The sequence below is a fragment of the Cetorhinus maximus genome, chromosome 11 (genome assembly GCF_964194155.1).
Source record: "Cetorhinus maximus chromosome 11, sCetMax3.hap1.1, whole genome shotgun sequence".
In the NCBI taxonomy this organism is placed as follows: Eukaryota; Metazoa; Chordata; class Chondrichthyes; order Lamniformes; family Cetorhinidae; genus Cetorhinus; species Cetorhinus maximus.
The window spans coordinates 114,747,746-114,762,571 of NC_135889.1; the positions used below are offsets into that span (position 1 = coordinate 114,747,746).

The 14,826-nt window shown below is 43.9% G+C and overlaps 1 protein-coding gene across 2 annotated transcripts in view; it reads left to right on the forward strand.

Annotated features, from left to right (window-relative positions):
• gypc (glycophorin C (Gerbich blood group)) overlaps nt 1-14,826 on the forward strand; it is a 92,401-nt gene that overhangs the window by 38,399 nt on the left and 39,176 nt on the right. Inside the window, exon 1 of one of the 2 annotated variants that reach the window (XM_078552606.1) lies at nt 1,956-2,171. The exons of the other annotated variant lie outside the window; for it this stretch is intronic. The gene's annotated coding sequence lies outside the window, so the exon portion shown is untranslated. Of the gene's footprint in view, nt 1-1,955; nt 2,172-14,826 lie in introns of those variants that run through there. 2 annotated transcript variants of the gene reach the window in all.

Genomic DNA, 14,826 nt, shown 5'->3' on the forward strand with positions numbered 1-14,826 from the left:
TGCAGATTCAGTGCTGGTTAGTGGGGGAGGGGAGAGTTTCAGCAGGCAAAGATTGTAAGAGGTTTGATGGAGTAAATTAGGAGAAGTTATTTCTACTGGCAGGAGGGTTGGAGATCAAAGGATCCAGGTTTAAGATATTTGGTAAACAAACTGGGATTGGGGGTGTGTGGAATGGGTGGGGGAATGAGATGAGAAATCATTTTTTACACAGCCGGTTATTGATTTGGAATTTGGAATGAGCTGCCTGAAAGGGCGGTGGAAGCAGATTCAATAGTAACTCTTAAAAGGGAATTTGACAGTTACTTGAAAAGGAAATATTTACATGGCTATGGAGAAAGAGCAGGGGCTGATTTGACTGTTCATTCAAAACAGCCAACACAGGCATGATGGGCTGAATGGCTTCTTTCACTGTTAAGATTCTGTGAAATGATTCACAGTATTAGGTAAACACAAAGTAACTCTTGGAGAGAGCAATAGAGACATAAATTCCCTCTGGCACATTGGTTAAAACAGTTGTTAAATTTGTATTTCTACCATCGGAATCCATTTAAAATGTTTAATGACCATGTTGGAACTTGATGAGAACAGAAGGAAAAATGTGACCTGATGGAAAATAGAGTACAGAGGCAGTTAGATCCCTTGATGATTCTTATAAAGTATTGAGTTATTTTGTTATTATCTTTCCAACAGGAAGGGTACCTAACCCTATGCCAGTCACATCACTGCATCGAGAGAGAGAGAATCTCTCTAGATTTATATTAACAGCACTCATAAACAACCGTTTCATTCATTAAAAACCCTCTCTTGTTTATGGGTGTAATTTTTAAGGCCATAATCAATGCTGTCAGCATGGTAAAATTTTATGTCCATGTGTTAATATAATGTGTAGGTATATGCTGGGTAAAGAGGCACTCTCCCATTCCAGAGAGAAACAGGGCCTCATAGGCGAACTGATCTTAAATTGTGCATTAACCCCCATCTGGCCACCTAACTAATCAAATTCACTTCCAAACATTAGACTTTACTACTGGCTGGAATGAAGAGTACTAGTTTATTTACCCTGAAATGGTGCCTAGTCATTCATCTGTGTCATGAACTTCAAGCATTTCTTTTTTTGGAGTGAGTGTACTGAAGAATGGTGTACTTTTCACTTTGAGCATTTAAGGTATTTGGCAATGAAGTTTGAGGACAATATGTTTTTATGCAGCGAGTTGTTTGAAAATGGAATGCGCTGCCCAAAAGATCCTTTTAATAACGTTCTAAAGGCAATTGGATAAATACTTGAAGGACAGAAAATTTGCAGGGCAATGTGAAAAGAAGGGGGTGGGACTAATTGGACAGCTCTTTCAAAGAGTTAACCCCTGCATGATGGGTCGAATGGCCTGCTTTTGTGCTGTAAAGTTCTATGATCTGATGTTCGTATTAAGAACTCCCAGCGTGAGCCTGAGGCAAAGCCCAGGCTTGATTTCTGCTGGCTTGTCAGAGGAGTAAAACTGGATTCCTTTTGAGTGTGTGATCGCCAGCATTAATCTAATATGCGTAAAATCAAATGAACTAGTTCTGAGTTAGGATGGAAGTGTCAGAAAGGCATTTCTTGAAGGCATTTCTTCAAGTGTCTTCAGTACCCAATAATCCTTGCTTCTACTCAATGCAAGAGCCTGATACTTGCTTCAGCCTGAAACCATCTGGCTGAATGTTAATATTAGGGGTGTAACACTTAGTGACATTTCTATAACAGGAAGCTGCAGTTTCCTACTCTCGATTGTAAAGGTGGGAACTAGAAGTATCAAAACATTGAAAAAAAACATTTATTCCCCTCAGCAGGTCCTTGTTTTGAGTGAATAATGTGTTTACACTAAATGGTCTTTATAACTCATGAACTGGAACACACTTTTATCAACGTACTGCAAACACTTCGTGTGTGTAGGTTTTATTCACTGATTAGCTCCACTGCTAGCTCTGGATGAAATCTAGAGAGCGAAACTTCTTTTCAAACAGAGCGCTTCCTCTCGTGGTTTCAGCTGTGGCTCAGTTGGTAATGCAGTCTCCTCCTTGAGGCAAAAGTTCCTGCGTTCAAGTCCCACTTCATGGATTTCAACACAGAATCTCAAGGTTGACTCGTCGGTGCAGTAGTGAGGGAGTGCTGCATTTCAGGAGGTTCGGTCTTACAGGTAAGATGTTAAAACCGAGGCCTCCTCAGGTGGATGTGAAAGATCCAACGGCACTAATTGAAGGAGAGGAAGGGATTCTGCCTAGCGTCCTGGCCCTCATCCAACATCACTAAAACAGGGTCTGCACATTCTGACATTGCTGTTTGTGGGACTTTGCTGTGTGCGGTGTTCCCTCCATTACTCTTCATGGTCAGGATCTTTTGGATGGTGGGATTCCCACCCTGCCACCTGAAGAACCAGCGGGGAACGCAATCCCGTCTGATACTGGCTGTCATGCCACCCACGGGACTTCTGCCCCTCATTCGGCAGGAAGTCCTGCCTCAGAATCAGATTGGCCACAAGAAGTGCCCAGATTCTAAGGCCAGGGCCAGGTAACTGCAGCTGGTCTCACCTTGGGGAGGGGAGCTGAGGCCCAAGAGGATTGGGGGGGGGTTCTTGATCGATAGGCTGGGGGGTGAGGAAGTAGCATCAGTGGGGTGGGGGCAATGCCTGATGTGGAAGGGAGGCTGTTGAAGGAGGTACCTCACCCACTGCCTGCCCAAGGCCTGAGCAGGGTGACTTTCTGGGCTTCCCCCAACTGTTCCTGAAATCTTCCTGTCAGCCTGAAAATTTAGGACAGTCGGAAAATGGCCCTAAATTGGTCATTAATTGCCCAATTAAGGACCTCGATGAGGGTACAGGTGGGCTGACCTTGGCCTCGCCCATCCCACTGCAAAATTGGAAGGCGGGGTGTAGGGGAAGGAGGAGGGGAGGGTGGGCCTCTTTCAGTGGGCTCCTTTCCAAACCCCACCCTCCACAGCCTCTCCATGAAAACCTGCAACCCCACTCGGGTCGCACGTTCCCCTCCCCACGGGAGGGCAGTTGGAATTTTATGAGGGTCCCCCCCCCTCCCCACTCCCTGCTTGCAAACCCATTGACGGGGGCTGTATAATACAGCCACATAAGTACTTCATTGGCTGCAAAGTGCTTTGGGATTCTGAGGTTGTAAAGCTGCCCCATGAATCCAAATTGTTTTCTTCCCTCTGCAGTATGATCAGTATTAACGCAATGTGTTCACAAAACCCACATTCATTATGCCTTGACATCCACTGATGTTACCCAATGGTGGTCCATCATGAAACCTCACTCAACAGCATCTTGCTTTAGTGTACTGACTGTCTCACAGAGGAACATCTGAAGGCTTCACAGAAGAGAATGATGCAGAGAAAGAGACAGTTGGTGGGGGGGGTGGGGGAAGAAACTGAGGCAATGCTTAAATACTGTACCATAATCGCTGATGGTTACTGCACATAACTGATCTTGTTACATAACAATGACTGGAGACTGTTGGTTACATTAACAGATCCAATGAGATTTGTTTGTGTCTTTTATTGGATGTATTTTGCAAATCGGCATCACCTATTTGACATGGTGCTGGAGAGTACTGATAATCTATAAACATGTTTGTCGTCTTCTCCATTTGGGGATGTGTTCGAGGTATTTAAAATCATGAGGGGTCTGGACAGGATAGCTAGTGGAAAACAGCTTCCCGTTGATGGAAGGATCGAGACAGAGAGGGCACAGATTTCAAGTTAATAGGCAAAAGAAGCAATGGAAATATGAGAAGCTTTTTCACGCAATGAATGGTTAAGATGTGGAATGGCGCTGCCTGTGTGTGTGGTGGAGGCAGGTTCAATTGAGGCATCCAAGAGGGAATAGGATTATTATCTGAAAAGGCAAGGTGCAGGGCTACTGGGAAAAGGTGGGGAATGGCGCTAAGTGCATTGCTTATTTGGAGAGCTAGGAATAGACATGACTGGCCGAATGGCCTCCTCCTGTGCTGTGATTATCCTGTGATTATGTGATCTTGGGGTTTATGTCTTGAAAGATTGACAAAGAATCTCAAATCTTGCTGTTTTGCAATGTACTGTTATAATTCATATCAAAACCACATTGAAGGATAATGGTAGCACTGGTTTCCCTTCAGCAGAGATCCTGTTGATGTTATGTCACTGTTGCTAGTTGGCTATTTCCAGCTTCCCTTTCCAGTACAAAGTGTACAAAAGCCTCATTATAACAGCCAACAGATGGTCCCCTCTCTACAGATCTGCATTCAGCTACCGTCTGACCTGCTAACCTGCAATAGGGGAAAAAATGGTGACAGTCTTTGTAAGTCGTCCCAAGTTGACTCTCCTCTTGGAAAACATACAAAAATATTTTTCAGAAAACTCCACAGGAACCACAGTTTAGAAAAATGGAGCCAGGCATTTCAGGAGTGAAGATTAAAAATGCTAGGAATTCTCAACCGGTCAGGCAGCAACCGTGAAGAGGGAGACCAAGCTAATTTTCCAGGTTTGTGATCTTGTATCAGAACTGGAAAAAGTTAGTGATGTATCTGATTTTAGGCAAGTACAGAGGCTTTTTTTTTCAGACTGAAGTTAGAAACACTCCTACCTTTTAAAGGGTGGTAGGAGTCTGGAACTCTCCTCACCAAATGGTAGTTGATGCTAGATCAATTGTTAATTTTAACTTTGAGATTAATAGATTTTTGTTAGCCAAAGGTTAGACAAGAGGCTTGTCCAACAATTGGCCCAAGGGCTGAACGAGGCCCGCAAAGCCCCTCTATGTGGCCCCCGCGCCAGTTTCCAAAATCCCAGTCAAACAGGTGAGCTTCAGTGGAAGACCCTGCTTGGAGCTTATCAGCAACAAATGAGGGAGAGAAACAATCTCTGATTGGAGGAGCAGTGAACACCGGCGGTGGTGAGTAGTGCTGAGGGCTGCCAGGCTGAGGGAAGCGAAGGTATGGCAGGGCTGGAGCCTTGGGGAAAGGAGCAACAACGGAGCTGGAGAGGGTGAAGGTTTGGCGGCCTGTGAAGGAGATGGTGCCATGGTGAGTGTGTGTGTGTGTGAGAGAGACTGAGCGACTGTGTGTGGTGTGGGGTGGGGAGTGTGAGCCTGCCTTGGTACCCAGTTTCACGTTTCTCACTCACTCACACCACCGCACACCAACACAGACACACGCACCCACTCACAGTGGGTGAGGGTGAGTGAATGAGCACCTTGAGACCGGGAGTGAGCTGGACACACACTCTGACTCTCTCGCACTCGGGTCATTTTGACTAATTACCATTTTTTTAATTTAACAATTTATTGCTATGACATTGCTGTACTTTTGCTCAGAAATGATTTCTTTCCTTAAAATCTCAATTTAAAAAAAATTCAATTTATTGTTGTGCCAAACGTTCGCTTTCTGAAAGTTGCTCATTGTGTGAGAAAATTGTCCGAATGATCCGCCCCCCCTTCCCCCCACCTCCCCCAAGTGAAAAGGTTGGACAAGCCTGTATTAAGGGATATGAAGGAAAGGCATGTACATGAAGTTAGATCATAGATCAGCCACAATCTCAATGAATGGTTGTTATAGAGTTAATCTTCAGACAACTTTTCTTAGTGGAAACATTTAACTTTATTTACAAGACAGCAATAGCAACTACACGTGTGCATCAACCTCCATAACTGAAGAAGAACTCTCTGGTCGAGATTCCCCACACTGTTAACACATTGGTTTACACTGGTCATGTGATCTTACAACACATGATTATTCTTAAAGCTACAGTCCAACAGTTCCCAAAACTATAGTTACGACGTTGGTGAACGGGCTCAAGGAGCTGAAAGGCCTCCTTGCTTTTCCTATGAGGCCCAGCCCTCAGGAAAGAAAAGGAAAGATTTCTTTAAACGAACTGGGATGAAATATTTTAAGTGGCAAGTTCCCCCACCACCATTTGACCCAAGCAAGCTAGGTCGTCTAAATTCACCTGAACCAACACAAACCACTACTGCTTTGCGTAACACCCTTCTTAATTCCTGACCCCCCACCACCATTGGCACCATTTCAACCATAACCTGATGGTTACCCTCTGTGCCTCCTAATCTTACAGCAGGAATTGGGCTTTGCCTGTCACTTGGTTCTCACCCTGCCATGGAAACTCTGCCTATCTGAACTTCTGTTTCCCAACCTGCAAGCAAATCCACAGATTAGTTAAACTGCAAAGTTTATCTAACCGTCCTTTTGCAACAAGTTACTTTTAGTAGAGCAAATAATTTTATATCCTGTTCTGTAATACAGGTACAGGCAAATTTATACTAGGGTTGTCATCAAGAATGAGTTATGTAGTTTTATCACCCTCCCTAATGTAGTTCCTGCATTCTACACATAGCTACGTGCCTTGTAATGCATGCTCAGTTGAGATAAGTTCAAGCTACCCCCAGCTAAACTATGACAGTTTAGTTTGACACTATTACACATTTTAAAAAATGACTATCTCAAAATCCTGTTGATAACCTTATGAGGAAACGTATCCAAATAAGAATATCCTCTTTTCAGTGACTGGAACACATCAAGTTCTCGAAGATGATTTTTGTTTTGGACAATATATAAAAAGCTCCGAGTTTCATTTGCAACTTGTTGCTCTACTTAAACCTGTTTTTTTTTAAAAAAAGCCACCACTTTGCAAACGTTCTGAATAGCACCGGACATTAGTGTGCATTGAATTCAGTTCATGTTCACCATGGGACCTCCCTCAGGTGAATGAGTTGGCTCGGAACATCAAGGGCTCAAAATAAAACAATCTTGGATGGTGTCAAACTGGTACCAGCTGACATTTGAGTTCAAATTGTTCTCGGCACTGATAGCTTGGTACTAATATAATTGCTGCCCTGAGAAACTATTAGCATAGAGGAAAGTAAGATGTGGAGATAATGTTATCCCTCTGAGGATGGAATTGAGGCAGACTGGCTGGGTAATATATAGGAGCTATTGTGGCCGACTACCCACCAAGAACTGAGATTAGGTCAAAATAACGGCCCTATAAACATTGCCTGAGCCATTTGGCGGAATGGAATTTTATCCCACATTCTTGACAGTGTTTGAAAGTAGGCTTCAGAGATGAATAGAAAGTGCATGAACCTGTTCTGGCATTCCAACTCCAGTATTTCATATATATGTGTGTGTTTTTACTTTGACTTGTACCTGAAAGTAATGATGATCGTAAATTATTTTTGATAGATTGAACTGTTGTGACTTCTTTTGAATGCATTTTATTCGGCCATGGTAACTTGAAACACAACCCAAACCAACTGTTAGACTTGATGGATAACACACGCCTCCCAGAGTTTTGGGTGGAGTGAGATTTTGTACCAGGTGATGCATGAGAAACTGAATCATGTCAGACGCATATGCTAGGAAAACCCACAGAATTTGCATCAAGCATGGAGATAGCTCATGTGTGCTCTAGGCCCTACTAGTGGAAAGAAGGTGAGGTGATTGTGGGGAAGAGTCAGGGCTCTTTAAACTAGACAAATCGGTTGTTCATGGGTTTTGGAGAGTGGTGGTGGCATGTTGCAGATTACTCAGGTAGACCGTGTTGCTGTGGCAACAGGCATTTTTACATGCATGTTGTAGCCTGAAGCTATGGACAATGATAGTAGAGTCTCCTACTTTCTTTCCATCACATGGCTGACCAAGAATCTCTCCTGCTCCTAGCGCCTGCCATTGGCGTGCGGTGGAAGGATTTTCAGGTTGATAATGTTTGGTCGCATTATGAACGCACCTCCCTTGGCCATCAAGTCCTGGGATGGGACTCAACCCGGAGTCCCTAGCTCAGAGTCAGGGAAGCTACCTACCCCACCACAAGATGAGAGTAGAATAGTGCAGTTAGTTTGAAATGCTTCAGCAAAGAACCAACATAAACGTGATGGCCTCCATCTGTTATACATTTCTGGGACCCAGAATTCCGGTCCAGGCCAAGAGAGATTCATTAGGGGCTGAAAAGTGGGAACTCAGGTTCTATCTCAAGTTTTTATTTTATGGGTTGCTCTTTTCCAGTGCTGGGGGTTGGTGAGGTGGTGGAAAGGGTGTAGGGTGGTGGAGCAGGGTAGGGCAGGGGTTGGGGGGTGGGGGGATGGGTGCATGGGTTTTTTTTTCTCTTTATTCTTTCATGAGATGAATGCATTACTGGCAGTGCCTGCATTTGTTGCCCATCCCGAAATGCCCTTGAACTGAGTGTTTGCTGGGCCATTTCAGAGGGTAGTTAAGAGTCAACCACATTGCTGTGAATCTGGAGTCGGGTGTTGTTTGGCCAGACCAGAGAAGCTTGGCAGATTACCTTCCCTAAAGGGCAACAATTGATAGTTTCCAGGTTTATTAATTGAACTTAAATTCAATTTATCAATTAAATCTCACCAGCTGCCATTAAATCCCACCAGCTGCCATTAAATCCCACCAGCTGTCCCCAGGGCATTAGCCTGGGCCTCTGGATTGCTTGTCCAGTGACATTACCACTTTGCCACCATCTTCCCACTAGCTGAACATAAAAGTGTTCTTCAGTTCTGAGCCATGGGCCTTTTCAGAAATAGCACTATGTCTATCTCCTACTGTGTTTTCTCAGTAAAGAGAGGGGAAACTATAAAACAAGTAACTAGCCTATACCTAACTAGTCATGGCACTAGATTGTATTAACACAATTTGTCAATGTTTCAACAGCAAACATAAATCCCACAATGCAATTCATTGAAGATCATTGAAAAGAAGTTGGATAATAAGAAAATGCTCAACCTATGAGAGAATGAACTCCTTGCAACAATGAGAAAACCGTTGTTGTTTTCACTTGGGGTCTATTGATGTGTCAGTGAGGAAGAGGCAGTTACTGGGGTTATGACCTGAGCTATATAATTCTGTGTTGTGATTCCCATCCATATTTTACACTGGATGTAAAATATCCATTCAGTATATGAATGTCTTTTTTTAAATTCACTCACGGGATGTGGGCTTTGCTGGCTGGGCCAGCATTTATTGCCCATCCCTAGTTGCCCTTGAGAAGGTAGTGGTGAGCTGCCTTCTTGAACCGCTGCAATCAATGTGATGTGGGTACACCCACAGTGCTGTTAGGGAAGGGAGTTCCAGGATTTTGACCCAGCGACAATGAAGGAATGGCGATATATTTCCAAGTCAGGATGGTGAGTGGCTTGGAGGAGAACTTGGAGGTGATGGTGTTCCCATCTATCTGCTGCCCTTGTCCTTTTAGATAGTCATGGGTTTGGAAGGTGAGTCGCCAAGGACAGGAATAAGTTGAAATAAAAAATACACAGATATGGAATTGATTGAACTCCGCACAATGGCATCATTGAGTTTAGAAGTACAAATTGTCTCCCATTTAAGTGTTTTAAAAATTGTGGGTGGAATTTACTTCAGACGGCAGGGTTTTCGCCCACTGGTTAGAGAGCCAGTGAAAGCCTCGCTTGGCCTCCTTTGGGGAAGGCTTGTCATTTTAAATGCCAGTTAGGCACTTATGTGACCACCAGCAGTCCTTCCCCAGGATCAAGGACCCAGAGGGTGAAAATCCTTTCACCACACATCCCCTGGGAGCTGCAGGCCAATCAGTGCAGTCAGTGTCATTGGTGGAGGGGCTGCCAGTAATGTATTCACTGGAAGGACAGGATCAGTCAGGGACCCAGGCCAGAGGTGAGTGAGCTGGATAAGGGTCAGGGTGCTGGAGGCAAAGACAGGAAATGGCTCTCAGCAGCCATCCCATTTCTCAAGTCTGGGTCCCTCGATCAAGCACTCATGAGTGCCCAACACAATGAGGCTTGATTTTCAGACTCCCCAAGTAGCGACCATCCTCCCTGCCGCTGGTTGAATACCAGAAGCAATGGGACGAGGTCCTTAAGTGGGCATTAATTGCCCACTTAAGGGACTCAATTGGTGGCAGGGCAGGAAGGCCATCCACAAGCCTTCCCGCCCCAGACTTAATTGGGCCAGAGGCAGGAAGGTGGCGGGGTCCCTACCCAACACCTTCCCACCCGGTTAAATGCCCCTTCACCTCCAAACTTGCTGCAGAAGAGGGCATTATGTTTTTCCATATGTTTCTGCTTCCTGTATCCCCTCCACAGTATTCGCCACCCCACCCCCCTCCCCCGCTTCAGGGGTATAAATATGGAGCGAGAAGAACTCCTACCAGTCATTACCTCCAATGCGAAAGTGAATTTGTAAGAAGGGTCCTTTACTGAGAATATATTGAGACATTAACTCCCTTCATTCTAAGCCGAACAATTCTCACCATTCTGTCAGTCACTTAGAAACCTCAATAAACTGGCAGAAAAGGTTTTTTTTTAAACTATCTGAAAGCTTGTTAGCATGATAGCAAGAGTTGATTTACTGAGAATGAGAAGTTTGCGCAATACTTAGGGAAATGGTAAACTTGTCAAGGTTCAGGTTACCTTGTCTTGCTATTAAAAATTCAAATTCAATTTAACAAATATGCAAAAGCTCATATGCAAAATAATCTTGGATAAAGTATGTTCTTGGGGTCCATCTGACCTGGTCCTTTCCGTTCTAGCAGTTTCTTAAGTGAGTCCAGTATTTTAACTGCAACTCTTCCTGCTCCGTTGTTCAATATATATTTTTCTTGAGAAAGAACTGCATCTGAATGCATAGTGAGTGCCCGACATGCAAAAGCTAAGGATTCATGGAGGGGGACTGAAATCGGACAAATATCGAAAGCAAAATCTCCTACGGCATTGTCTATTAGAAGTGCCCTGTCAACATTTTCCTAGCATATAACATTAAGTAGGAGGTGAATACGGTTTACAGAAGACACTATTATGAAGTTGATGGATGGGGAGTCACACCTCTGTTTCTGCATGCGAGATCTTTCTTCACCTTCATTGTGCTGCCAGTTGGAGGCACTAAATCGAAACCTTTTCCATAGGGAGATAAGTTGCAAGTTCCTGAGATTGATGTCAACTCTCATCAGAATGTCTGTGTGCATATGCTTTGTTTGGCCCCATAGCTAAGGTCTTCATTCAAGCTTTACACCTATGGTACCGGTGATATCTTGTGTAAAGCAAGTTGGATAAAAACACAAAATAACACTAACCATCAAACATTGCAATGTTCACCGCTTGCTCTGAGAATCTAAAAGCTCCTCACTGATGTGCAATGAAACTCAGTCAAGGGGTGGAATTTAAATGTCCGCTCCTGTGGTAAGTTTGGTGGCAGGGGCATTTAATCAGGCAGAAATATGGCAGGTGGGTACCCCGCCACCTTACCACCTCCACCCCGATTTAAATCCATGGTGGGAAGGCCTATGGACGGCTTTCCCGTCCTGCCACAAATTGGGGCCCTTGAGCCGGCCTCACGACAAGCAAATCCATGCGGGGTTGCTTGCGGGCTCCTGGGGGGTGGGGGCGGGAGGGCGGTGCCTGCTGAAAGCCCACCCTCCCTTCCTGCCAATCCCAGCAACCCCCCCCACCCACCCCACCACACATGTCGCCCATCCCGTCATCACTCACCTGCGGCCTGGGATCCACTATCATTCAGTGTATCTGCCGGCCTCTGAATGGCCCAGAGCTCTTGGTGGGCAGGACAACCACCCTTGGGGTGCTTGATCCGGGGAAAGGACTGCAGATGCCCAGTTAAGTGCCTGAGTGGCATTTAAGGTGTCGCTGGGTTCTCACTAGCTCTCCAAATAGTGAGTAAGACCCGCAACCTCTCCATTGAATACTTCCCAAGGACTGTAGATTCCTAAGACACTGAAATATGCATCTTATCCACTTTCTTTTAAATCACATGTTCAAAAATGAAGCCTGACCGTCTAAAAGGTATTACGTTTATGGGTATTTAGATGAGTTAATTTTGAAACTCTTTTGTGTATTTCATCAGAAAATTTACATTGCACGAGTATGATCCAAGGTCTTAAAATTGCTTAAAGAAATGTAGATGGTGTACCTTAGACCTGTAAACTGAGTCAGGAGATTTTGGGTATGAGCCAGGATACTGATTCATAGTCTAGGTTAACATTCCAGTGAAGTCATGAGTGCTGCATTGTCAAAGTGCTAACTGGTCAACAAGGTACTTAATCTAAATCTTATTTTACAGTTGAGATCTTTGCAAGTGGATGTTAAAGATCCCTTGGCATTATCGTAGGGAGAGGAGGGGCTTGTTCTAGCATTCCTTCATCCACCATTTAAACTAGCTAAGCTGGTTAGAACACTGGGACATGAGTTGGCCATTAGCCCCATGACCCTTGCTATTCAATGAGATTATGGCTGATCTGTGACCTAACGCCACAACCTCACCTTTGCCCTATATCCCTTAATGCCTTTGGTTAACAGAAATCTCTCAATCTCCGATTTTAAATTAACAATTCGCCTAGCCATTTGTGGAAAAGAGTTCCAAACTTCTATCACCCTTTCCGTGTAGAAATGTTTCCTCATTTCCCTCCTGCTTCTAATTTTTAAACTCTGCCCCCAGTCCTAAATTCCCCCAAACAGTAGAAATAATTTCTCTCCATTTGCCTTCCCTGTTTGCTTTAATATCTTCAAGACTTCAAATTCCAGGGAATACGACCCTAGTTTATGTAATCTCTCCTTACAACTTAACCTATGGAGTCCCGGTGGTATTCTAGTAACAATCTATGCTCAAAAACAGAAAATGCAGGAAATATTCAGCAGGTCAGACAGCGTCCGTACAGGGGAACAGAGAATTTATGTTTCAGGTTGATGGCCCATCATCAGGACTAGTGATGATTTGACGAGTGTATTGTCCCTGTTGGTGGAGCCTGCTGTCCCTGATCTTCTGTGTTCACCGATTGTGAAGCCGACTGAAAAAATGTGATGAGGCGCTTGTGTTTCCATGCAAGTGGGTTGTTTAACTTGTTCTGTCAGCAGAGAACCAATTGACATCAACAAGACTAATGACCCTGAGGCAAGCTGAAGGATTACAAGAATAGTGAATTGTGAATATGTAGCTCAGTCTCTTAGCAAAAACCAGGGCATTTTCTGAAAAAAAAAACAGATTTAATTTCTAGTCAGGACTGGGAGTTGAAAATTAGGGGGATAAACATAAGCTTAACTGATGAAATATCTCATGGAAGATGATAGCTATGACCATGAGGCTGTCACTGGTGGCAAGAAATCTGCCAGGGTTGAATAATGGGAGTCATAAAGCTGGTTAAGTATTCGCAGAATCTCTCTGAGTTACACACAGGGTTTTTTTTAACTCTATCACAGCATGTTTACAGTGCAGAAGGCCATTCAGCCCATTGAGTCTACACTGGCTCTCTGAAAGAGCATTCCACCTAGTTCCACTCCCCTGCCTTATCCCTGTAACCTTGTACATTCTCTCTTTTCAGCTAGCAATCCAATTCCCTTTTGAATACCTCGATCGAACCTGCCTCCACCACCTTTTCAGGAAGTTTGTTCCAAGGGGAAAAAAGGTGGGGGAGGAAGTAAATACAGTAACTATCACGAGAAAAAGTATCAGGGAAACTTAGGGGGCTAAAGTCCGATAAGTCCCCTGGACCTGATGGGTTGCATCCTAGGATATTAAAAGAAGTAGCTACACAAATAGGGGATGCACTGGTGGTAATCTTCCAAGAATCCTTAGATTCTGGAAAAGTCTCAGAGGATTGGAAAACTGCCAATGTAACACCCTCATTCAAAAAGGGAGGAAGACAAAAAACAGGTAACTATAGGCCAGTCAGCTTAACATCCGTCATTGGGAAAATGTTAGAGTCTATTATAAAGAATGTAGTAGCGAGCATTCAGAAATGTGTAATATAATGAGGCAGAGTCAGCATGGCTTCATGAAGGGGGAATCATGCCTGACCAATTTATTAGAATTCTTTGAGGAGGTAACAAGCAGGGTAGATAAAGGGGAACCAGTAGATGTAATATATTTGGATTTCCAAAAGGTATTCAATAAGGTTCCACACATAAGGCTACTTAATAAGATAAGAGCCCATGGTGTTGGGGGTAGCATATTAGATAGACTGACTAATAGAAGACAGAGAGTTGGGATAAGGGGGGTGCATTTTCAGGATAGCAACCTGTAACTTGTGGAGTGCCACACGGATCAGTGCTGGGGCCACAATTATTTACAATATATATTAATGATTTGGATGAAGGAAGTAAATGTACTATCACCAAGTTTGCAGAAAACACAAAAATAGGTGGGAAGGCAAGTGGTGAGGATGACGTAAAGAGTCCACAGAGGGATATAGACAGGTTAAATGGGTTGGCAAAAACTTGGCAAATGGAATATAACGTGGGGAAATGTGAGGTTATGCACATGTGCGGTTATATATATAGAAATAGGGGAGTCTTGCTAAAACTATACAAGGCACTAGTTAGACCACACCTAGAATACTGTGAACAGTTTTGGTCCCCTTATCTGAGGAAAGATATATTTGCATTGGAGGAAGTCCAGAGAAGGTTCACTGGGTTGATCCCGGGTATGAAGGGATTTTCTTATAAGGAGAGGTTGGGCTTGTATTCATTGGAGTTTAGAAGAATGAGAGGCGACCTTATTGAAGCATATAAGAATCTTAGGGGGCTTGACAGGGTAAATGCTGAGAGGTTGTTTCCCCTTGTGGGAGAGTCTAGGACCAGAGGGCATAATCTCAGAGTAAATGGTCACCCATTTAAGACAGAGATGAGGAGGAATTTCTTCTGAGGTGGTGAATCTGTAGAATTCTTTACTACAGAGGTCTGTAGAGACTGAGTTATTATGTATATTCAAGGTTGAGATAGATTTTTAATCAGTAAGGAAATCAAGTGTTATGGGGAAAAGGCAGGAAAGTGGAGTTAAGGATTATCAGATCTGCCATGATCTCATTGAATG